The sequence below is a fragment of the Tachyglossus aculeatus genome, chromosome X4, assembly GCF_015852505.1.
Source record: "Tachyglossus aculeatus isolate mTacAcu1 chromosome X4, mTacAcu1.pri, whole genome shotgun sequence".
NCBI classification, from domain to species: Eukaryota; Metazoa; Chordata; class Mammalia; order Monotremata; family Tachyglossidae; genus Tachyglossus; species Tachyglossus aculeatus.
This window is the reverse complement of record NC_052098.1, coordinates 19,954,106-19,978,681: the sequence shown is the minus strand read 5'-3', so window position 1 is coordinate 19,978,681 and position 24,576 is coordinate 19,954,106. Positions and strand designations below refer to the sequence as shown.

At 45.2% G+C, this 24,576-nt stretch overlaps 1 non-coding gene across 1 annotated transcript; it reads left to right on the top strand.

The window, feature by feature from the left end:
* The first annotated feature begins 21,974 nt into the window (after positions 1–21,974).
* Positions 21,975–22,112, top strand: LOC119948609. The gene has a single exon (XR_005456993.1). It is a non-coding gene; the product is annotated as a small nucleolar RNA SNORA7 (small nucleolar RNA).
* The last annotated feature ends 2,464 nt before the right edge of the window (positions 22,113–24,576 follow it).

Below are 24,576 nucleotides of genomic sequence, written 5' to 3'. Positions count from 1 at the left end.
GAAATGAACGAAGCAGCAAGATGGCAGCTCTAATTTCAGTTATCGACAATAACAACTTAAAAAATACTGATAATGGCATATGTTAAGTACTTCCTATGTGTCAAACACTCTACTAAGCACTGGGTAGATACAAGTTAATCAGGGCAGACACAGTTCCTGTCCCACATGGGGCTTACCGTCTAAGTAACTTAATTTAATTTAATTGTATGCTATGTATTAAGTAGTTACTATGTGTCACACACTTTACTAGGCACTGGTGTAGGTACAAGATAAGCGCAGTGGATACAGTTCCTGGACCATTGGGGCTCACAGCCTAAGTAAGAGGGAGAACAGATATTTAATCCCCATTTTATAGATGAGGAAACTGAGGCCCAAAGAAGTTAAGTGATGTGCCCAATATCACACAGCAGGCAGGTAACAGAGCCAGAATTAAAACCCAGAACCTTTGAGTCTCAGGCCCATGCTCTTTTTCTTAGGCTATGCTGCTTCCCTGCATCTGATTCACCTCTGTTGTCATACAGATGGCTTAATTTGCCTGTTGAGCCTCAGATACAGGGCAGAGGCTTTTTACCACATCTAGAACCCGCCCCCACCCCATCAACTCTGGCCTCTGGTTCCTGCCTCATATCCTCAACCACAGCTCAAGAGCCTGCAGTGACAGGAAGGAAAGAGGGAGGAGGGACCAGACCAATTCTCCTCAGTCAGTCACTCGATCGTACCTACTGAGCGCTTACTGTTTATTCATTCATTCAGTCGTATTTATTGAGTGCTTACTGTGTGCAGAGCACTGTTCTAAGCACTGGGGAGGTTACAAGGTGATCAGGTTGTCCCACGGGGGACTCATAGCCTTAATCCCCATTTTACAGATGAGGTCACTCTGGCCCAGAGAAGTTAAGTGACTTGCCCAAAGTCACACGGCTGACAATTGACAAAGCCAGGATTTGAACCCATGACCTCTGACTCCAAAGCCTGTGCTCTTTCCACTGAGCCACGCTGAGCTTACAGTCTAGAGGACTCCTCCTTCTCCTCTAGCACCCCTTCTGCAGCTACTAGCAGTGTCCGTTCCTGCACTGGGCAGAGGGGAATTTCTGAGCCTGCTCTTTGCGTTTCCTCTCCTGGATCAGCATGAAGTCTTGCCCAGCCATGCAACACGACAGCAGGAGCCACGTCGAAGCAGGGCTTAGGGCTTCCAAATAATTTCCACTGGGACGCCTAATCCGGCACTTATTGTTTTAGCAGAATAGCCTTCCAGCTTGTTCGGGTTTATTTTCACCTCTATCCTCATGTCCCTCTGGCTGTCTTGAAACATGAGCTTGTTTCATGAGTTCAGAAGCCTAAATCCCCTTCCTATTTGCCCCAGGCTCTGCTCTGAGGAACAGCCTAAAGAAAGTGGGGAAAGCATGTGTGCACAGTATCCTATCCCCAGGACTTGTGAGGGATGTTTTTAGGGGCAGGCAGACATCTCAGGTGCCAGTTTAAAGTCAGTCAGTCAGTCGTATTTATTGAGGGCTTACTGTGTGTGGAGCACTGAATAAGCTCTTGGGCAAGTACAATATAACAGTAAACAGACACCTTCCCTGCCCACAACGAGCTTACAGGCTAGAGGGGAAGACAGACATTCAGGAAGCAGATGGATGGCACACTCGGAACTGATCAGCCAGAAATAGGGAGAACAGAAGGCCCAGGCTGGAGGAACACAACAGGTGACCCCTCTTGAGGTTTCAGGAATGCCATCAGAGCCCCCGACCTCTGGGTGGACAGCCCAGGCTCCACACTGGGCAAGAGGTGATTCTTTATTAGTGGCAGTTGGGCACAGGGTGAGGGAAAGTGCAGGGTGGCACTCACTGCCACTGTTTCTGTGTCTCGCTTTCTTGCCTCCCAGTCTCTCGACACCTCTTCTGCCCACCATATTCAAAATCATTGGCCCTGTCTTCTAGGGCAGGTGGTCCCAGATGGAAGTGGAGGAAAGCCTGGTAATTTTACCTTTTCATGAAGTGAGAATTTGAATTCCAATCCTCCTTTCATGCCCTTCTCATCGAACCACCAGGGAGAATCAAACTTAACCACCTTATCACTTAGCACTTTTCAACTCAGTCTGGACCAAGCCAGGTAAAGCCAAGTCAGCCCCGTACCCATCAAGAATCGGAAACAGGCCTGTGGTCCAAGCTTAGGGAGACTTAAAGGTCCCTGATTGCAGATTTTGTAAAAGCGACAGAGACGCAATAGGCCTTTGTTTCCACTAAAAGGGAATGTATTACCCACATTTTGGAGGTGGATGTATTCTTACATGTCACCCCACTTTTGCAGCCAAGACCAGAGAAAAATGACAAGTCATACACTGCTAAAAGGAATGCTTACAAAGTGCCCCCCAAAGTAGCAAGTTTTGCTTTTGCTTTGTTGTCTGTCTCCCCCTTCTAGACTGTGAGCCCATTATTGGGTAGGGACTGTCTCCATCTGTAGCCAAATTTTACTTTCCAATTTGTACTGTACAATGCTCTGCACACAGTAAGTGCTCAATAAATATGATTGAATGAATGAATGAATGAACAAGGTCTTCCTGGCTGCCAGGGGATAGAGTAACGTCTTACAATAACTTGAAAGCGTCCAAAGAAATCAATCAAAGGCTCAATTTAAAAGACGCTGGGGCTTTATTTATATTTACATTTATTGTATTAATGTATTTATATTTAGCTTGCTCCCATTATTTATATCCACCTGGAAATCTGAGACAATTCCAAGTGATTCGAAAATGCAGTTATCTTCTCAGTGAGAAAGCAGGTGAAAGATCAGAAGGTGCCAAAACAAAAGGGGAAAGCTCTTGCAAGCAGCCTCCCCAGGCACCTCTGTAAACCGACCCCAAAGATGCACTTAATAATAATAATAATAATGGCATTTAAGTGCTTACTATGTGCAAAGCACTGTTCTAAGCACTGGGGGGATACAAGGTGATCAGGTTGTCCCACGTGGGGCTCACAGTCTTCATCCCCACTTTACAGATGAGGTAACTGAGGCTCAGAGAAGTTAAGTGACTTGCCCAAGGTCACACAGCAGACATGTGCCAGAGCTGGGATTAGAACCCACAACCTCTGGCTCCCAAGGCCAGGCTCTTTCCACTGAGCCATGCTGCTTAATGCTCTCACTGAGTCCCTCTATATCCCGCTACAATTTTCAACTCTTGATGACTTCTCCAACAGCCTGCTAATTTCGTCCCCATCACCCCCAACGAGTTCCCACACCTCAAATAATCATTATAATTGTGGTATTTGCTAAGTGCAAGCACTGTGCTAAGCGCTGGGGTAGATACATGATAAAGAGATTGAACGAAGTCCCTGCCTCTCTAGGGGCTCACAGTCTAAGGGGGAGGGGGACTAGGTATTTCATCCCCATTTTAGAGATGAGGAAACCGAGTTACAGAGAAGTTAAGTGACTTGTCCAAGGCCACACACCAAGCAAGTGTTGGAACTAGAACACTAGGGACTCTAATGAATCTCCCAACCCACAACAAGCTGCCCCTACCTTTTCCCATATTTCCCCTTCCCAGAGCCTAAGGCCTCTCAATTTTCTCCAGCTGAAACTTGGGTGCTTCTGCTATTTCTTCTCCTCTCTTCCTTACTGTTCTTCTTTTTTGAACCACTCCCCCTCTGTATCCTTTTGTCTTCTTTCATCTATCTTGTTGGGTCCTGGGAGAAGCAGCAGGGTTAAAGAAGATAGAAAAAAGAAGGGGGTAGTAGAAAGAGCACAAGACTGGGAGTGAGATGATCCAGGTTCTGATCCCACTTATGCAACTGACCTTCTGCGTGACCTCAGAAAAGTCAAACAACCTCTCTGAGCACCAATTTCCTCATCTGTAAATAGGCATAATTATCTGCCCTCCCCACCTCTTAAACCCAGAGCCCCATGTGAGACAGTGACTATGTCCAAGTTGATTACCTGTATCTGAACTTTACAAGCACCTAATTCAGAGCACCCCATCAAATGGTTACTCAATCAATCAATCAATTGTACTTATTGAGGACTTACTGTGTGGAGAGCACTGTACTAAGTATTTGGGAGAATACAATATAACAATATAACAGAGTTGGTAGACAGGTGTTCCCCGCCCACAATCAGCTTAAAGTCTTGACACTATTACTATTACTTCTACCACATCAGCACTTTCCATAGTGCATCGGTACCTCAAAAACACTTGATAAGCATCATTAAAAAAAAAAGATCAAAAACCACAGCAGGGGAAAGGTGAGAGCTGCAGGGTAGAAGTTCCCCCACCATGAATGACTGGAGTTGCGATGACTGCAGGATTTTCATCTAATTGCATTTGATTTTCCGAGATTCCAATTAATGTTAAATTATATAAGTGATTAATTTATATTAATGTCTATCTCCCCCTCAAGACTGTAAGCTCACTGTGCGCAGGGAATGCAACTGCCAACTCTGTTATATTGTACTCTCCCAAACACTTAGTACAGCACCCTGCATGTATTAGGCACTCAATAAGTACCATTGATGATGACAATGTCAGGTGGGGATTTTTGTCTTGTGACATGTCACCAAATGCTCTAGACCCACCCACCAGGCTGAGGGGGAGGGTATTGTCAGAGGATCCCTCTATGACTTCTTCATTTCCCGTCACCTACCAGCATTGGAGTGAATGCCATGTTAAATGTGATGGTCCTGTTCAGTTTTCATAGTGAATGGAAACACACAACATATTGTTGCCCAGGGTATTCCAGGAAAATACTACTGAAAGGAATTCCTAGCTGAACAGCATTACACACACATAAAGATAATCTCTTGGTTTGAACTGCAAGTGCTAAGTAAAGAATATATTATTTGTGAGTTTGCTTCTAAAATTCACCATCTGCCCCCCCCCCCCCCAAGCTTTTTGCTCAACAATAGCATCTCCATTCTTGTTTGTGGCATGCCAAGATCATCTGTCTGTCACCAGCTTTATCTAACAATCCACAGCTAAGCCATAAATTCTTGAGTTGATCAATATACATTAGCGTTTCCGCTCTCATCACCATTCAAAAAATAAATAAGATCCGGAGAGAAGTCATATTAAATGTTTAATAACCATCAAATATCCTCTAGACTGTAAGCTCGTTGTGGGGAGGTAATGTAGACACTCTGTTGCATTGTACTCTACCAAGCACTTAGTACAGTGCTCTACATACAGTAAGCACTCAATAAATACCATTGATGATGATAAACATTACCATAATTTTTGAACTAGGGACATTTAAAGAGGTAAAAAATCATCTGTACTATTTTAAAGCTTACATTCAATTATTATATGCTGCCAGTTTGCCTAGAACTAACTCCATCAGTGATTTTCTCAAATTATTTCTGAGGAACACCTCAGGACCTCAGAAGAAGGGGAAAATACTTGGTTGTTTCTCTCAAGGTGCAAGCATTTTGAAAATGAGGATTTCCTAGTTTTCAAACACACCTTTTCTGGGATCACTACCAATCAATCAGTGGCATTTAATGATGCTTCCTGTGTACAGAGCACTCTATTAAGCACTTGGGAGAGTACCAAAAAGTTAGTAGAAATGGTCCCTACCCTCAAAGACCTTACAACCTAGTGGGGGACACTGATATCGTAATTACAGGTAGGAGAAGCAATAGATTGGTAGCGAGAGTGGGTTCATCATCATCATCAATCGTATTTATTGAGTGCTTAGTGTGCAGAGCACTGTACTAAGCGCTTGGGACGTACAAGTTGGCAGCATATTGAGACAGTCCCTACCCAACAGTGGGCTCACAGTCTAAAAGGGGGAGACAGAGAACAAAACCAATCATACTAACAAAATAAAATAAATAGAATAGATATGTACTTAAGTGCTCAGCGGGCAGCAAGTACTCAGGAAGTACTTGGGAAGCAATGTTGTCTAGTGGATAGAGCATGGACCTGGGAAACAAAGGACCTGGATTCTAATTCCGCCTCTGCCACTTTGCTGTGTCACCTTGGGCAAGTCACTTCATTTCTCTGTGCCTCATCCACCTCATCTGTAACATGGGGATTAAAACTGTGACCTCCATGTATGACAGGGACTGTGTCCAATCCAATTTGCTTGTTTCTACCCCAATGCTTAGCACAGTGCCTGGCACACAGTAAGCATTTAACAAATACCACAATTATTATCATTATAATTATTATCATTACTCAATACATACCATGGACTGATTAATTGACTATGAACTCAGGTGCATGAAGGATGCAGTAAGGAGGGCAAATAGGAAGGGGAGATGAGAGATTAGTCAGGGAAGGCTTCCTGGAAGAGATGTGATTTTAGTAGAGCTTTGAAAATGGGAAATACCTGTGATATATGTTAAGTGCTTACTATCTGCCAACTTCTTCCTTTCTGTGGTAAGTGCTGGGATAGAAACAACAGAAGCGAATCACCACACTAAAGTAAAATTAGGCAGGATGGGGGCAGGACAGAAAGAGATGGGAGGAGAAGGAGAGAGGCAGAAAGAAAGGGAGACACACAGAGAGAGACTATAAGGAAGAAGGAGCATGAAGAGAGGAGAGGGAAGTGAGAGAGGAAAGGGAGAATTGCAAACTCTCTGTGATGTTGCTGCTGCTTCCGTGGTGGCAGTGGCTTTACTGGCGTTGGCCATGGCTGAACTGACCTGCCCTAGCAAGTAGGTGGAAATGGAAGTAGACGCTGTGGCAGCATAGCCTTAGATGGGCCAGTTTGGCAGGAGCCCTACCACCAGAGGCCTCAGCCGCCCCCACGGCTGAACTGGCCCATCCATTAGACTTTCCAGTGTAGCCAGAGTGGCATCATTCCAAGCTGCATGGGAAACTCCCATTAGCAGCCCCAAAATGAGCCTATTCAGCCAAGGTAATGATGGCACCAGCGGCGGCAGCAACAGAAAATAATCCTAGTATTTATTAAGTGCTTATAAGAAGTGCCAAGCACTGAACTAGAATGATCAGATCAGACACAGTCACTGTCTCACTCAGGGTTCACAACCGAAGAGGGAGGGAGTGCAAAGAGAGGGACTGCAAGAGTCCCCCCCTCTAGACTGTGAGCTCATTGTGGGCAGGGATTGTCTCTCTTCATTGATGCATTGTCCTTTCTCAAGCACTTAGTACAGTGCTCTGCACACAGTAAGTGCTCAATAAATATGATTGAATGAATGAATGAATGAATGCAAACGATTACACAGAAGGCCAAAGACAGAGCTGGGATTAGAACGCAGGTCTCCTGTCTCCCAAAACCTAAGTTCTTTTCACTAGGCCACATTGCTTCCCTTGAAGAAGCTGGGTGGGAGGGAGAGCCCCTTCCTGCCAACCAGGCTGACTGTAGGCCTTTCGAGTGGTGAGGCTGTCCCCCCACCCCCCGAAAAAAAATCTCACTACTTGCTGGGCCCCAGTGACCACCCTCTCCCAATGGATAGGAAGCAAAGCTGAAAACATGATTGACATATAGTATTTGTTCTCCCCAAATTGCCTACAGCTCATTAGGCCTGGTCAAACCCATACATCTTCTCTTGACAGTTGAAGAACTTTTCTTTCCTTGGCCAGGGTACAATTATTGTGCGGCAGTCACAGTTCCAGGGTGCAGATGCGGGCTGAGGGAGGAGGTGATCTGACCGAAAGGAAAAGGGAAATTGGGGGAAACAGCCTACAACCAAAGTCAGGGAGAGCAACAGCTTCCAGAAAGTCACGGCCAATTCCCAGAGAAATGGAGCAAGCTTCTTAATTGATTTTATAGGACAAGTAACAAAGCATCTCTCGCAGCATATAAGTACTGAGCAGTGAAAAGCCTAAGGACATGGTCCTTTCAGTCTAAGGTCATGCTCTAAAGTAAAGCCCCCTTAAGAACTGTGTTTCCCTGGGCTACAATCTTGACAGACTCCTCTACTGTGGGCCAGCCAGGTAGCGGGAAAATATCCAGCTTTGCTCCGGAAGAGTTTGTGCTTCCACATCCAAGATGTCCTTGGCTCCGGAAGAATCAGGTTGAAGTGGTCCTTAGGGCAGATTCTCGGAGTTACATTCCGGCAGGAGCGAGAGCCAGCAGGGATGAGGCAGAGCCAGGTACTCACACAGAGGCAGAACTCAGTCAGCTGTCCTCGGCTGGAAGCCCAGACGAAAACCGGGGAGGTCCAGAGAGGGAGGCACACTCCTCAAGTCTCTTTGTGGGAAAAGAGGGGGATGAGGTTTGGAGAAGACAGAAATGAGATCACTTGGGAAAATTCAATGTGCCTGACTTTGAACCTTTTAAGAACACCACAGTACAGTTTAGGGCCCAACTTCACAGCCCTTTCCCGTTGCTCTTGGCCTTTAAACTGTTTACTGTGCAGCCATCTGTGGTGGAAACCAGTTAAAGCCTTTTACGAGCCCCTAAACTTCTGATTTCACTAATTTCTCCCTCCTACTCATTAAGACTTGAGTCAACAAAATCTAGTCTTTTAGGAGGGAGAGGGAGTGTGCTAGTAGGTGTGTGTGAGTGCCCACATGAAATGGTACATTTAACAGAAAGAGCCCACAAAAATCTCAGTACGTGTCTCTTGGTTTGTAGACAACACCGAAACCCATATACATTTTTTTATGCGGTAGATATTTCGAAAAACCTATTGACAACAGTAGTATTCCAATCACACAAGTGACCTTTAATACTAAAACAAGGTTTTGCTCGAGTGCTCTAATTACACCTGCCATAAACTGGTTGCTCATTAGGATCCACCATGCCTTTCCGAAGAGGAGAGCAAGGATGGGGCATAACTAGCTTCCCTATACCATCAGGATGGACATTATCCTTATATTGGAAATGAATTTACAGGTCATCCAGCTGTATTCAGTGAGCATGAAGAACTCCTTCCTGAAGTTGGGGGTTAAACAAGTCCTTAAATATGTATCTGGCAGCATGGCTCAGTGGAAGGAGCATGGGCTTTGGAGTCAGAGGTCATGGGTTCAAATCCCGGCTCTGCCAATTGTCAGCTGTGTGACTTTGGGCAAGTCACTTAATTTCTCTGTGCCTCAGTTACCTCATCTGTAAAAATGGGGATTAAGCCTGTGAGCCCCCCGTGGGGCAACCGGATCACCTTGTAACCTCCCCAGCGCTTAGAACAGTGCTTTGCACAGAGTAAGCACTTAATAAATGCCATCATTATACAAGCGCTTAGTACGGGGCTCTGCACACAGTAAGCACTCAATAAATACGATTGAATCTGGCACAGATGAGGCTGAAGTACAGGCCCTTAGGCTGCGCCTACCCTATGGGTCGGGGTAGAAGTATGCAAGGCCAAAACAAAGGCAGGAAGTGGTAAGCGGAGAAGAGTTTGAAGTTCAAAAACCAGAACCCAACTTTAGAATGATAATGTAGAGCCAATAGAGCCTGGACGGGGGACATTCAGCCAGAAGGAAACCAAAGTCATCTAGTAACCTTGAACATAGAAGTCCTCTATGCAAGGAACAGTTTCAACAGTGCCACCAGGCTGCTGAAAGCTGCAACCGAATTTTACTACCTGTGAAACTCAATGCCCAATTGGGAGCTGATAGAAAAGAGAAGAAAACCACCAAAAGGGTCAATCCTCTCTCTGGAGATTGACAGATTAACGTGACATCAATCTCCGGACTCGACGGAGGGGCTTCCCCAAACTTCACCAGCACAGCCGGGTAAACGTGGAAGCATATGGGAGTAAAAGAGAGCAAGGGTACGTGAAGTTTTCTGTGTTTGAATGTCTATAAAGTGTGTGTGTGTGTGTGTGCATGTGTGAGCACATGCACATCAACAGAAGCGGGTGAGTGGATATGCTACTTATCCCAGAGTGTTGTGAGGAAGAGTATTATTTGTGAAGCACTTTCAGTCAGAGAACACAGAAGATGATTATTCTTCATTCAGTGGGGGACTCACTGAGGAGTGAATGTGAGTGTGGGTGCAACTGGAGTTGTGTGGGTAGATTTATGACACTATGTGTAAGTGTGGATGATTGGGACTTTCCAAACCCCTATTAAGAAAGGATCTTGATTCAAGCAAACAATACGGAACCTGTGTTTCATTACCTCTGATGACCAGCCTTTCAGCTACCCGCCAAAACTCAGCCAATTGACCCCCGTTTCCACCCAAAAGAGATTACCATAATCAGGATATGTTCGAATCCTCCCCAAAGAGAGGGAGGTGTCTGGTAATGACCAGATGTGTGCTCGCTTGGAACATTCTGCATAAGCCTTCCCAAGCAGTCCTAGAAGTGACATTTCTCCCTCTATAAAAGCAGTTTCCACAGCTGTGTGTAGGCCAGATTTCCAAGGGTGGCCTCTGTAATAAATCAATCAATCGTATTTATTGAGCACTTACTGTGTGCAGAGCACTGTACTAAGCGCTTGGGAAGTACAAGTTGGCAACATATAGAGACAGTCTCTACCCAACAGTGGGCTCACAGTCTAAAAGGGGGAGACAGAGAACAGAACCAAACATACTAACAAGTACCAAATATCTGAACTTGAGCATAGCCAGAACGCACTAAAAATAGAATAATACCTTGAACTTGTAGAGCATTTTTGCTTTTCCAGACTGCTTTCACAGTAATTATCTCATTTTTAAACCTCATAAGATCCCTGTGAAGTAAGGAGAGACAGGCATTATTATTCCCATTTTAGAGAGAGGCACAAATGGGTTAAGTGGATGGAACAAGGTCACAGAGCAGGCTAATGTAGAGCTGGGAAGGAAAATTTCAGGGGCAACCTGCATCTGCATCTTTAAGCCCCACTTCAGCCCCTGGTTCATGGGGAAAGGAGCTCACTTAGTCGAAAGGAAGAAAGTCTTTGGGACCTAAAAGGCAAAGTTTCCTGATTCTGTGGTTTTTTGTTCTCTTTTCTCTGAGGCTCCTCTGATTACACTGCTCCTCAGGGACATCAGCATTTACCTGCTTGTTCCCAATTAACCCCCAGCCACCGGTTCCTCTTGTTTCCCAAACTCATAGACTTCCTGCTCCACCCTACCTCACCCCAACAGCAACTGACACACACCAGAGCTCATCATCACTAGTCATTGTACCATTTCTAGCCTCACCAATCATAACCGCCAAATCTGCCTTCTCACCTGCATGCCCCCCTCACCAAAACTGTTCTCTCCCTAAATAGAGACTTCCAATCTCTGGGCTCCCTCTACTTATCCCAGGCCATCATTTCCCACTTGGATTCCCTACCTCCCCTCCCATCTCTATACACAAATCCTTCCTCTCAGTACCACACTCTTCACCAAACTCAACTCCCTTGCCCCTCCCTCAGTCTCTGGATCACCTGATGCTTCCTCTGCTTCTGCACTAGGCAGAAATCTGGGCCACAGGCTGAATTTGAACACTTCAGAGTCATCCTTGCTTGCCCTAATCTTGAGAAGCAGTGTGGCTTATTGGAAAGAGCACTAGGCCTGGGAGTCAGAGGACGTGAATTCTAATCCCAGCTTCTCTGTGCCTCAGTTCCCTCATATGCAAAATGGGAATTCAATACCTGTTCTCCCCCCTACTTAAAACTATGAACCCCATGTGGGACTTGATTATCATGTATTTACCCCAGAACTTGGTATAGTGCTTGGTACATAAGAAGCACTTCACAAATACCAGTTATTCATTATTATGCTCCTCTCTTTTCCCCTATGCAACATGAGTAACTTCTTCACTTGATATTCACCCCACCCTCAGCCCCACAGCACTTACATACATGTCCTTATTCTCTCCCTTTTCCCAAATCGGTAATTTATTTTAGTGTCCATCTCCCCCTCTAGCCTGCAAGCTCCTTCTGGGTAAGGAATGTGTCTACCCCCTCTGCTGCAATGAACTCTCCCAAGCACTTAGTACAGTGCTCTGTACACAGTAAGTGCTCAGTAAATACCATGGATTGATTGTTTCTTCCTCATCAACTCCAATGCCCTCCTGAAGCCCACAGTGCTCCATTTTCGTCCCTCTCTATAAATGTGTCACTTTGCTGACAAAATCAAAACCATCAGGCATGGTATAGTGGCAAGAGCACGGGCTTGGGAGTCAGACGACACGGGTTCTAATTCCAGCTCTGCCACTTGTCTGCTGTGTGACCCTGGGCAAGTCACTTAACTTCTCTGGTCTTCACTTACCACATCTGTAAAATGGGGATTAAGATGGTGAGCCCCACGTGGGACAATCTGATTATCTTGTATCTACTCCAGTACTTAGAACAGTGCTTGACACATAGTAAGCACTTAATAAATACTATTATTATTGTTATTATTATTATCAGGCATGAGGTCCCCAAAGCCTCCCCCTCACCATTCCAACTCCACCTCACCCACATATCTGCTCTCATCCTTCCCATTCACCTCTTGAGAGGAAATCTCCTGCCTGCTTTAAAAATCTACCCCATCTACCTGTGTGATTCTGACTCCATCTCATCTCCAAGGAACACCTGCACCTACTCTTCTTCCCTCACTCTGATGGCTCCTCCTTCTCTACCTTCAAACATGCTCAGGTCACCTCTAACCTAAAAAAACACTGAATTTTTCTCCACACTCTATCATCTGATATCCCTGTTCCCATTCCTGGCCAAACTCAATAATAATAATAATAAGTAATAATAATAATAATGGTATTTGTTAAGTGCTTACTTTGTGTGAAGCACTGTTCTAAGCATCGGGGGGATACAAGGTGATCAGGTTGTCCCAAGTGGGGCTCACGGTCTCCATCCCCATTTTACAGATGAGGTAACTGAGGCACAGAGAAGTGAAGTGGCTTGCCCAAGGTCACACAGCTGACAAGTGGTGGAGCTGGAATTCAAACCCATGACCTCTGACCCCCAAGCCCGCACTCTTTCCACTGAGCCATGTTGCTTCTCTTTGTGTATAGCTTCTGCCTCCACTTCCTCCCCTCCAATTCATTCACGCATTCACTCAAACGTATTTATTGAGCACTTACTGTGTTCAGAGCACTGTACTAAGCGCTTGGAAAGTACAATTCAGCAATAGAGACAGCACATCTTGACCCTCAATAATCTGGTTTCTGCCCTCTTTACTCCACTGAATCTGCATTCTCCGAAGTCACCAATGAACTTCTTGCCAAATCTAATGCATCCCACTCTAACCTAATCCTCTTCTACCTCTTCAGTTCCTGTACCATGGCAAACCACTCGCTTATTGTGGAAATACTTGCTTTTCATGGTTTAGTGGAAAGCTCACAGGCCTGGGAGTCAGAGGACCTGGGTTCTAATCCCGGCTCTGCAATTGCTTACTGTGTGACCTTGGGCAAATTACTTAACTTCTCTGTGCCTCATTTCCTCAACTGTAAAATAGGGATTAAATTCCTGCTCTTCCTCCGACAGACCGTGAGCCCAATGCGGGACAGAGACTGTGTTCAAGCTACCCAGCGCTTAACAAATTCCATTTAAAAATATATAAAAATAGATCCTCTCAACTTAACTTCCCTGTCACTGTTGAAAATACTGTGATCATCCCCATTTCAGAAGTCCACAACTTTGGCATTATCCTTGACTCCTTCCTTCATTTGAAGACCCATACTCAGCCTGTGGTTAAATCTTGTTGACATTTCCACCACAATATTTCAAGGATCGACCCCTTCCTCTCCAACCAAACCGATCAGCTGGCTCAGGTCCTCGTAATATCCCAGCGTGACTACTGCGTCAGTCTCCTCACTGGTCCCCCAGCCTCTAGTATCCACAGTCCAGACTTCAGCCTGCTGCCTGGATCATTTGTCTAAAAGGTCATTCTGCCCCTGTCTTCCCACTCCTTACAAATCTTCGATGGCTCCCCTATTTCTCCCCACACTCCTGATCACTGGCATCTAAGCCTTCAATCAGCTCTCTCCCTCCTATTTATCCGCTCTTCTCCCACTACACCTTAGTTTCATTCCTCTCAAGCTAACCTGCTCACTGTCCCTCGCTCTCATCTTTCATATCTCTGACCCCTTGCTCACACCCTTCCCCATCAAATCCACCAGACCGCAGCTGTCCCCATTTCAGAGCCTTTCTGAAATCACATCTCCTCCAGGATGCTCTCCCCGATTAACTCCTCTTCTCCCCAGGTTTAATCTCCCCAACTCTCACCTCATCACTTCTGCACCAACTTCAGCCTCCTAACCTTCCGTAGCAGTTTTGTATTTATCTACTTACATGCCCTGTCTCTTTAAGCACTTGCTCATGGATGTACCCAATTTGCCTTTTCCCTCTCATCTACAGATTCTATTAGTGTCTGTCTCTCCCACTAAACTGTAAGCTCCTTGAGAGCAGGGATTGTCTGCCAACTCTGTAGTACTTTTCCATGCACTGAGTACAGTTTTCTGCCCACACACCATAGGAGCTCAATAAATACGGTTGCTTGAATGAGAAATGAAGCCGTGACAACGAGGGTTTGCCGCTGCTTCCGTCTTTCACTTCCTCCACCAGAAAGGCATAATGTGACTTTGTTGACCACAGTCCCTCTCTCTCTCCCTCCCTCCTAGGTCAGTCACTCTACCCTAAGAATGCTCTGCTCTCTGGATGGGGAAAGAAGTGATGACCACGTTCCCTGATCTACCAGGAACTTTTCTGTAAGGCTCCGAGTGGCTGTGATCCACGATGTGCGCTGCCCTCAGTGTACTGGGGTAAATCCCTTCATTCCAGAAAGAAGGAAGAAATAATTTAGCACCATGGGGATGCTTTGGGTTCTTCACTGATGTCAGAGGACACTCTGATCTGAAAAGCAGAGTTAATCTACGTTTTTCAGGAACTCTGCTGCGCCCTGCTGTCTCGAGGAAATCTTTGCACAAGTATTGTGGAAAGAGCCACTGTCCCAACCTGGAGTCCGCCCTTCATGTCTCTGGCATACTTGAGGGCTCTCATTTAACATTCACTTCATGCTCGTCTCATGACATTTACAGAGCAGACTCCTCTCACCTAAAGCAACGCCCTTGCAAAAGCACCCACTGTTCTCCTTCAAAGACACACCACATAAGAAAGAATCCTAATCCCCCAAGCATATTTGGCTATTGTACCTTGGCCAGAACAGTATCAAATAGCGGAATATTAGAGCATGAGGTTTCTTTGGTTGTTTTTTTTTAACAACAACAACAATAACAAAAAAGATCAGACAGAATGAGCCTGTCATCCACACTAGCATTATGAGGTGACAGTGACTTACAAGAAGAAAAACGTATAGTAAGCGCCAAATTGTCTTTTATTCTTAAATCTAATTATATGGTGAGGTTCTTTTTACTGATCCGTTTGTTTACAAAAATACTGAGCATGCATCACACAAACTAAATAATTCCCCCATATCTTTTACTCCAAAATTTGCAGTTAATTAAACTAATTTGTCTGGGTTTTTTGTGGGTTGGAAACTCTTACTGTCATCCTTTCCAATCACTACTTATTTAAATTTCATCCTTGGCCAGTTTCATGATAATGTTTATCTGCTCCAGAGGATTTGAAATGAGGGTAATACACTGTGATCCCATTTACTTTCTTTCTTAAAGCTGGAAAGAAGCAAGCATCAACTGGCCAGTTAGAGAACCCAATTTCCCTTGTAGGTTATTTGCTTAAGATAGCTGGGGGCTAATTTAATTCTGGAGCTGCTTATTTACTGGTTCTGTTAGGGATTCCCTGCAGTTAAATGTGAACTGTGCATAGAGATTCTAGAGAGCAAATCTCTGTGAAAGGTCTCCCCTTCCAGGATCGAGTTAAATGAATTTTCAGAAGGCAAAACTTGGCAGAACTTTCCGTAACAGAAATTCAGTTTCTTCCAGTTCCCAAGCAGAAAGTACATTCCAAAATGTCTGTCTATTTTCTTTCTGGAGCATAAAGCAAATAGTTGCTTCATGTGCAGAAAAACACACGCAAAATATAAACCAGCTATTCCTTATCCACCTGCATTTTGTTTGGTTCGCTCCTTCTGAAATCCCCAGTTCCCAATCCATGCCGTGGTAAAATATCTCCTTCCCTGAATTATTTACACTCTCTGTTTGTCTTAGATTAATGTTCTGAAATCAGTCATATTTATTGAGCACTTACTAAGTGCAGAGCACTGTAATAAACACTTAAGAGAGTACAATAGTACTGAAAACTACCTGTCAGCCTGGCAATATGACCATAAAACCGCTCGACTCACTGTGATCCGTCTTGAGGGATTGGTGGTCCCGCTGAGGTCTAAGGAACGCTGACTGAGAGTGAACCTGCTCTAGCAGCTGTGGAACTCCCTCGGGGCCAGCCTGTGGTGGGAAGGGAAGAGAAGGGAGGAGTGCGGGTGTCATGAGTCCCACTGCAATATTCCCCTGGGCTGACACCCCAAGAAAAGCTAAGGGCCTGGGGAGTAGCCATCAGCTCCAGTGTTTTGATGCTGATCCCTTCAGAATCCCTGTGAAAGGCCCCCGTGCGTGGAAGAACATTCTCTGGTCTCTCGGCATTTCTCTTCCTAAATCCCAATCGCAGCAGAAGGGATTCACAACCTGTCGTAACTCCTGCCCTCCTCCAGCTATGAATCCAGACACAGCTGGGACATAAATGGGTGATTCAATTAGACAGTGCTTGAAGCTCTTAATTGTTTTAAGCCCTTGTGTCTGTGGTCAGCGAACTAAGAAAGTTGGTCTCTGCCCTTTCACACCAAAGCAGCAGCAGGATGACCAAAAGTGGATGACCAAAAAGTGGATGACCAAAAAGTGTAATCAGTCTCTCCCAAGGCAACCAGAGAGAGCACCTAGAGGGCAGGTGGGACCCAGGAGCCAGCCTGGATTTCATCAGCTGCATTCACTTCCAGCAGATGCCCACCCTGTACAGCAAAGACCTTGGAGGGCCTTCCAAATGAAAAGGAATTGTTTTCCTTTTTCCACAGTTTGACTGGAATGGCTGTCGTTTCTTTTGTATGAAGATCTCACTATTTCCTCCAACGTGTGAGCAAAAAGGGTGACTTTATGGACAATTTGGCAAAAATATTGAATTTGGTTTGAAAATATCAGATTAGTAGAAGAATAAAATTATGGAAGACATTTGCCAAAAAAAAGCAACCCAAAAATACAACTACATGAACAGCTGCTTTGTGCTTAATGCCTTCATTCGGCAGTCTTTCTCCACTAATGTTTTTTTCCCCTCAGAGATGTCTTTTTAGGCTCTCCTCCATCCCCAACATTAAGCATTATCTGATGGTTATTAAAAAGATCCTATTGCTGCCCTTAATAAATTATTGCCTGGGAAAGTCCACAGAATAACAAAAATCTTGCTTGCATTGTATCTTGCAGGATTCTATTTTAGCTTTCTAGAGTCTGATCCACCCCCGCGCTGGACTGGGCTGTAGAAGTAACAATGTATTTAAAAAGATCAGACAATATTCAGGTTAGAATAGGAAACCATTGAGATATTTGGGCAAAATCATTTCAACACTATTATAACAGGTTCAAGGTATGGAGTGATTGGGGTAGAGATGGGGAAAGTAGAAGTTTGTGTTTGACTGCTGGTACTAAATCTAATAATAAGAATAATAATAATAACTGTGGTATTTGTTAAGGGCTTAATATGCTTCAACCATTGTACTAAATGCTGGCGTAGATGCAATTGAATCAGGTCAGACACAGTCCCTGTTCCACATGGGGCTCAAAATCTAAATAAGAGGGAGAACAGGTATTGAATCCCCATTTTACAGATGAGGAGGCACAGAGAAGTTAAGCGACTTGCTCCAAGTTACACAGTAGGTAAGCGACAGAGCCGGGATTAGGACCCAGGTCCTCTGACTCCCAGGAGGAAGAGTGAAAAGTGCATACATTGTTGAGTGAATGCTTCTGTAATGGGACATATAAGTTAATATATGCAGAAGTGGTACAGGTAGTTATGAGTACACAAATAGCACTTACGGACTTATTTATAGCCATTCTTGGCACTTTTGTCAATATTAGACTTTGTCTCTTCTCCACTTGGTTGTAAATCTCGCGGCACACAGCCGCTCTGTGGCTCAATTAGGAGTGAAAATGAACCAGAATGGGGGGAAAAGAACTGCTGGACTGGGCTACCTCACGATGAAAATGATTTTGCCATCTACTGGTGGTCTATTTTCGTGGAAACAGCAGCGCCTCTGCTCATGTGGGCCTTGTCCAGTGAGTTGCATGGTGCCCAGCCTCACCCCCAAGCTCCTGTCCCAACTGTCTCCTGCTCACCCGCCTCCATCTGTCCCTGTCACCATGCCCATGGCTCGGGCTGGGAAGGGCAGATAGGGCTACAGTGGGAATTGGGGCTGGGCTCCACGCCAGCCTCTATCATGAGAAGCGGCATGGCTTAGTGGATAGAGCACGGGCCTGGGAGTTAGAAGGTCATGGGTTCAAATCCTGGCTCTGCCAATTGTCAGCTGTGTGACTTTGAGCAAGTCACAACTTCTCTGGGCCTCAGTTACCTCATCTGTAAAATGGGGATTAGGGCTGTGAGCCCCAAGGGAAACCTGATCACCTTGTATCCTCCCCAGCGCTCAGAACAGCGCTTTGCACATAGTAAGTGCTTAACAAATGCCATTATTATTATTATTATTATATTCTAATCCCACCCCCACCACTTGTCTGCTATGTGACCTAAGGCAAGTCACTTCACTTCTCTGGGCCTCAGTTACCTCATCTATAAAATGGGAATTGAGACTCTGAACCCCAGGTGGGATAGGGGCTGTGTCCAACCCAATTTGCTTGTATCCACCCCAGAGCTTAGTACAGTGCCTGGCACACAGTATGCACTTGACAAAATACCATAATAATAATGGTATTATTATTATTATTATTATATTTATTATTATTATTATTATTACTAGAAGGGACCAATGCTAAACTTGTCACAGGACTCGATTCAGCTGCACTTGTGGACAGATTTCAGCATGGGTGGTGATGGTGACTCGAGCTTCTGAGGAGCACTTGGGCTGAGGCCAGGAGTGGATGAGCTGGCTGGAGGAATCCTACAGCCGGACTGGAAAGTGGTGGAGTGGGGTTAGATGGGAGAGGTGAGAGGGGGGAGCAGCTGAGGGGGAGTCTTTCTGTTTTGGCCAAAGGCAGCACAGAATTGGGGGGGCATAGAAAAGGTAGGGGCTCCCTGTCACCTCCGTCTGACTCAGTTCCCACCTTCTCTGCTCCCTCCCTCCTTTGTATCCTGGCAATCAGCCCAGCTGCTTCTGGAACCCAGGCATGCACAGGAATGGTAGAGCTGCAAGTCACTGAGAAGGAGCAGAAAGGAGGCAGAAGAGTGGAAGGGGCAGGGAGGGAATTGATATAGTGAATGGATGTAACATGAGGAGCAGAGTGCCCTAATAGAGTATAGGCCTGAGAATCAGAGGACCTGGGTTCTAATCCTGACCCCACCACTTGCCTGCTATGTGACATTGGGCCAATCACTTAACTTTTCTGTGCAACAGATCCCTCATTTCTAAAATGTGGATTCAATACCTGTTCTCTCTCCTCCTCAGGCTGTGAGCCTCATATGGGACAGGGACTGCCTCTGACATGATTACCTTGGAACATAGTAGTAGGTGCTTAAATGCAATAATAAAAATATTAATAGCAACATCAGTTAGCACTTTAGCAAGTAAGGATGAATTTAAGGAGACCAAAAAGCAGAGTTAACTTGCTTCATCACAAACAGACCAATTGCAGACCAACATCTGTTGTGTACCGAGGACTAAACTCATAAGTTGGGAGAGTGTCTCAGATACCCAGTCTCTACCTCTGATCACCTCAAGATCATACTTTGCCAATGCACAAATAGACCCTCATGGCATTCAGTGCTTTAAATACCAGGATGTAAGGCAAGAATGAATATCTACTTCCAGTCCCGGGTCCAGTTTAGGGCTTGGAAGTTAGCTCCCTCCCTGCAGGGATAGAGGCCTCCACTTGCTCTGTTTTCTCCCCTCTGCCCAATTTTTGTAGGAATGCCCACCAACCTCTTTGAGGCCTGGCCACTTACCACGTTTCACACCCAGGAAGCCGTATCTAGCTCTGCCAGAAGTATTTGTTATACATATGGGTATGGGCAACAGGATCAAATTTAGGGGTATAGGTTCCAAGTCCACTCATGGCAGGGACTACAGGCTGGAGCTGGTGTGTGTGTGGGGGGGGGATCACTGGGATTGGACTGCACCTTTTCCGAGCTGTCTTCTCACCCATTCCAATGTGTAAGCCATCATGGTCTAGAGGAAAGGGCACTGGGGTGGAAACACTGATCTAGATTTCTAGCCCTGGCTCCTTCACTAACTTCCTGTGGTCTCTCTTTGTGTTTAGTTCATCTGTACAATGGGGCTAATTGTCCTGTCACCCTCCACAGACAATCTGAAAACACTTTGGAAAATAAAAATGCTGGAGAAAGTCAAGGGCACTTGGTTGAGAATAGAAAAAAGTTCGAACAGATGGAGCAACTGGGACACCCTTTGGCCTAGGGGGCAGCCAGCAGCTGATAGCACTCTCTGCTTGCTCCCTCAGGTCCAGGACCATGCTTCCTGTAAGGGGAGTCAGGAAGGGCTGGGGCTAATGCAGGGGGATGGCCACAAAAGGCTCGGGTTGGGAAAGTGTGTGAGAACTGGCTTTTGTTTTGCTTCTGCAACTAAAAGCCTCTGGGCTTTGTTAGCCTATGGGCTCTGTATCACCAATAAGTTAATCAAGATCATATTTTCCCAATGGCTGAATAGACACTCATGGTACTCAATGCTTAAATAAAGATATTCTCAATCCCTGGCTGACAGGGTTTTCCATAATTAAAGAAAATCAGAATTTTATTCAGATTCAACATTTCCCATTTGTAATTATCCTCTTGAAGTCCCTTTGTAATTATTCTTTTTTTTATGATCCTTTGCATTAGCATATTCAATCTAAATTGTTTAATTAGATGATAGTTTACTCAAATTACAGATGACTAAATTTCCTATATCACACTTCAGAAAGAGAGCTTTTGAGCTGTGAGACATTAAGGGAACATACAAAAAAAATAAAAGGATGGAAAACAAGGATTGTACCCCCTCAGCCACCAGGATGAAGACTGACCATTTTAAAGTCCCCGTTCCATTCATATCACATGGCAGAAACCAGTGGAGACCTCCCTGATGGTCCTGGGGCAGCCACCTTCCCAAAAATTCCAATTCACACCAACCTCAAAGTTCAGTACCTCTCCTTGTTTTGTGGGTGACAGCAGAGAAGGCTGAGCATTCAGAAAAGTTGCAATTTTATTTTTCAATAAAGACAGTTTTGTTTTGTTTTGTCAGTCTGCCATAAACATATTAGGCTCCATGGAGCTGACTTCTACTAGAATCATTCTAGTCTGATGTGGGAAACCGGAGGTTTATGTGAATAATGAATTAGTCAGTGAAAATGTAGGCATGAGAAATTGCTACTGGGTTGTGGGTAAAGGAGAGGATCTTCTCACTCGTAATTCCCATTCATTCTCCTCCCTTGCAAATACCTGGACTGTTGATGGCCATCATTTTGAATCTGAAGTATAGAAGTGTGGAGATTTAAGGGACACTTTAATATGGAGACACAATTTCAATCTGCTAAAACTTTTGTTCAAAGTAATTCTGTCAGCATGATTATTACTTAGCTTTTCCTTAGCTATTTTCTATTGCGTTTCCAAAGATGTTTTGCCATTTTAGTAATTTATATTTGCAATAAGCCCAGGAAGGAGATTGGGACCGTTAGCCTCATTTTTCAGATAAGATAACAGAAGCACAGAGAAGCTAAATCAGAAGAGTTCACCAGGATTACTTGGGGAAATGCAGGACCCTCTAGTTTTTCCCCCTCCTTTGAGTACCCTTCCTCTGTGCCCTGCTCCAGCTCCCCTTCAGAGTAGGAGAGAGGGGTGCACAAACCCTCTCCGCACTGCTTCTGGTTCCAGAGTGAGTGGCAAAAAATATATATTTTACCAGAACAGAAAGCAGTTGTTGCAGGGGGGCTGAGGCATTTGAAACTGCCACCACCATAGCAGTAGTGGTTATAAATGTCCAGCTGTTCCAGTAAGAAGTGGCTGCATGAGGAGTCATATTTAAAACCATGGTAGCAAGTAGGCCACCCTCTCAGGGTCACACCTGGAGAGTTTCCAGTACTCTACCAGTCTCGACTACAGGAGGGAGAATCAAGCAGAGGCATACCCATTCTTTTCCTAGCTTGGCCAGTGGCTAACGAGTGGAAGGCAATCTGATACAAGTCAAGACTCCCTTGGGCTGGGCAGCAGCAGCATAGGAGAGAGTCGAGGGCGGAGACTCAAGTTTACTGCACAGAAGGAGGCAATGGTAAACCACTTTTGCATTTTTACCAAGAAAACTATGGATATAACCATAACAATTGCTGATGGAGGCAGGGTTTCTGGAAGAGATGTGTCCATGGTGTTGCTAAAGGTTGGGTCAGTTCTGGGACCCCCTTATTCTCCATCTGCACCAATTTCTATGGCTTCAACTACCATCCTGTTGCAGATGATTCCCAAATCTACCTCTCCAGCACTGATCTCTCGCTTTCTCTGCGGTCTCACATTTCCTCCTGCCTTCAAGGACATTTCTACTTAGATGTCCAGCCAATACCTCAAACTTAACATGTCCAAAACAGAACTCCTCATCTTTCCACCCAAACCCTTTCCTCCCATGACTTTCCCCATCACCGTTGCCAACACCGTCATCCTCCCTGTCTCACGAGACCGCAATCTTGGCATTATTCTCAACTCATCTCTCTCTTTCAATCTATATATCCGATCAGTCACAAAATCCTGTCACTTCTACCTTCACAACATCTCTAGAATTATCTTTCCTCTCCATCCACACTGCCATCATGCTAGTCCAAGCACTTAGCATGGCCTCCCTGCCTCCTTGCTGACCTCCCTGTCTCCAGCCTTTCCCCTCTCCAGTCCATGCTTCATTATGCTGCCTTATTTTTCAAGAAATCGTTCCATGTATGTCTCTTTAATCCTCAAAAACCTCCGGTGGTTGCCCATCCACTTCCACAAACAAACTCCTCACCATTGACTTTGAGGCATTCAATCATTTCTCTCCCTCCTACCTAACCTCCATCTCTCACTACAACGCAACCCACACACTTTGCTCCTCTAACGCCAACTTACTGTACCTCAAACTCATCTGTCTCATCATCGACCCCTTACTCATGTCCTCCCTCCAGCTTGGAAATGCCTCCCCCTTCATATCTGATAGGCCATCACTCTCCCCATCTTCAAAGCCCTACTAAAAATCATATCTCCTCCAGCACACTCTTTGTGGGGAGGGATTGTGTCTTCTTACTCTTTTGTATTCTCCCAAGTGCTTAGTACAATGCTCTGCACACATTAATAATTAATAATATTAATTAATAATTAATAAATATTACTGATTGATTTCTGCAGGTTGGTGGTACCATGAGGCATCCCAAAGAAAAGCACCCCAAAAAGGCCATAGGGAAATTTTCCAGTCTTCCACACCCCCTGATAGTCCCTCTGCTGGCTATGGAAGTGGAACCAGAGAGGGAGGGTGGCAGAGGCACTCCAGAGACCTCTTCCTTTCTCAGAGAACATAGGTCCCCCAGAGTGCCACCAGTTTTGCTGTATTTTCAGGGCAATAGACTTGGCATTTGCTGCATATATTCACTGGACCGATACGGTGCCTTTACAGATCAAGAAAAGTTTCAGAAAACACACTCCCTCCTTCTTCCTTGTGAGGAGGACTAGTCAACCGAACGCCCACCCAGGCCTCTTATCCCTCTGCTCCACTAGAATAGTCACTAGACAAGACAGTTATTTATTCCTGCCCCTACCGCCTGCCCAGAGGAGCCCTCTCTCTCCACCCCTGGAAAGCACAGGGTTATTGAAATGCCCCCCAGTTGTGCTCTAATGAATTCCTCAGTGTGACAGAAAACAAGGCCTACTGCCTAGGTGACAAACTGGTGCATCATCCAACTCTTTCAAAAAGAGGTGTTTCTATGTCCTAATTTTGTCATCGTTCACCCTCTTCATCGCTTGGAGTTAGCTCTCCTCTCTGGCATCAACCCAGGTGGCAGCTGCAAAGGAGGCAGCCAGGCACCCCAACAGAGGAGAGGTTTCTCCTAAGATGACGATCCCAGGGGACACTGAATGCGCTTCTCTGAGTGGATTAAGCAAAATTCCTCTTGACCTCAGCTGCTGTTCCAGGAGCTCTCAGTTCATTTCTGTCTCTTTGGACAACCTCACTCTCTGCAGGCTGGCAATAGGGGTGGCTGAACTGAGGTTACTGGGAACTGTTTAGAGAAATTTGAATTCTTCTCTCTCCAAAATAATCCAACAGTCTAAGTAAATCAAAATACATAAAGCTGAGAGGAGATGACTGGGGAGGAATAACTTTTGCTCTAAGTAATTTGGTATGGGTTTAGAAAGCTGAAGCCCCACCCAGAGAGAGTTGGAGGAAAAGACGATTTGGAATGTTTTTCTATAGCATTGAGGAGAAGACATAATAGATTGGAAACAACTGCAGGAAGCCCATCCCTGGGAGATAGTTCACCTTTTGTTAAAAGTGACCTGTGTTATTCAGTTGATCGTCATGGAAAGCAGGCACAGCATCCTTTGTCCTTGAAAATCTCCCAGCCCTTTCCAAATGGGTAGAGCCCTGGACTAGTTGCCAGAAGATCAATCAATCTGTGGCATTTATTGAGCACTTACTG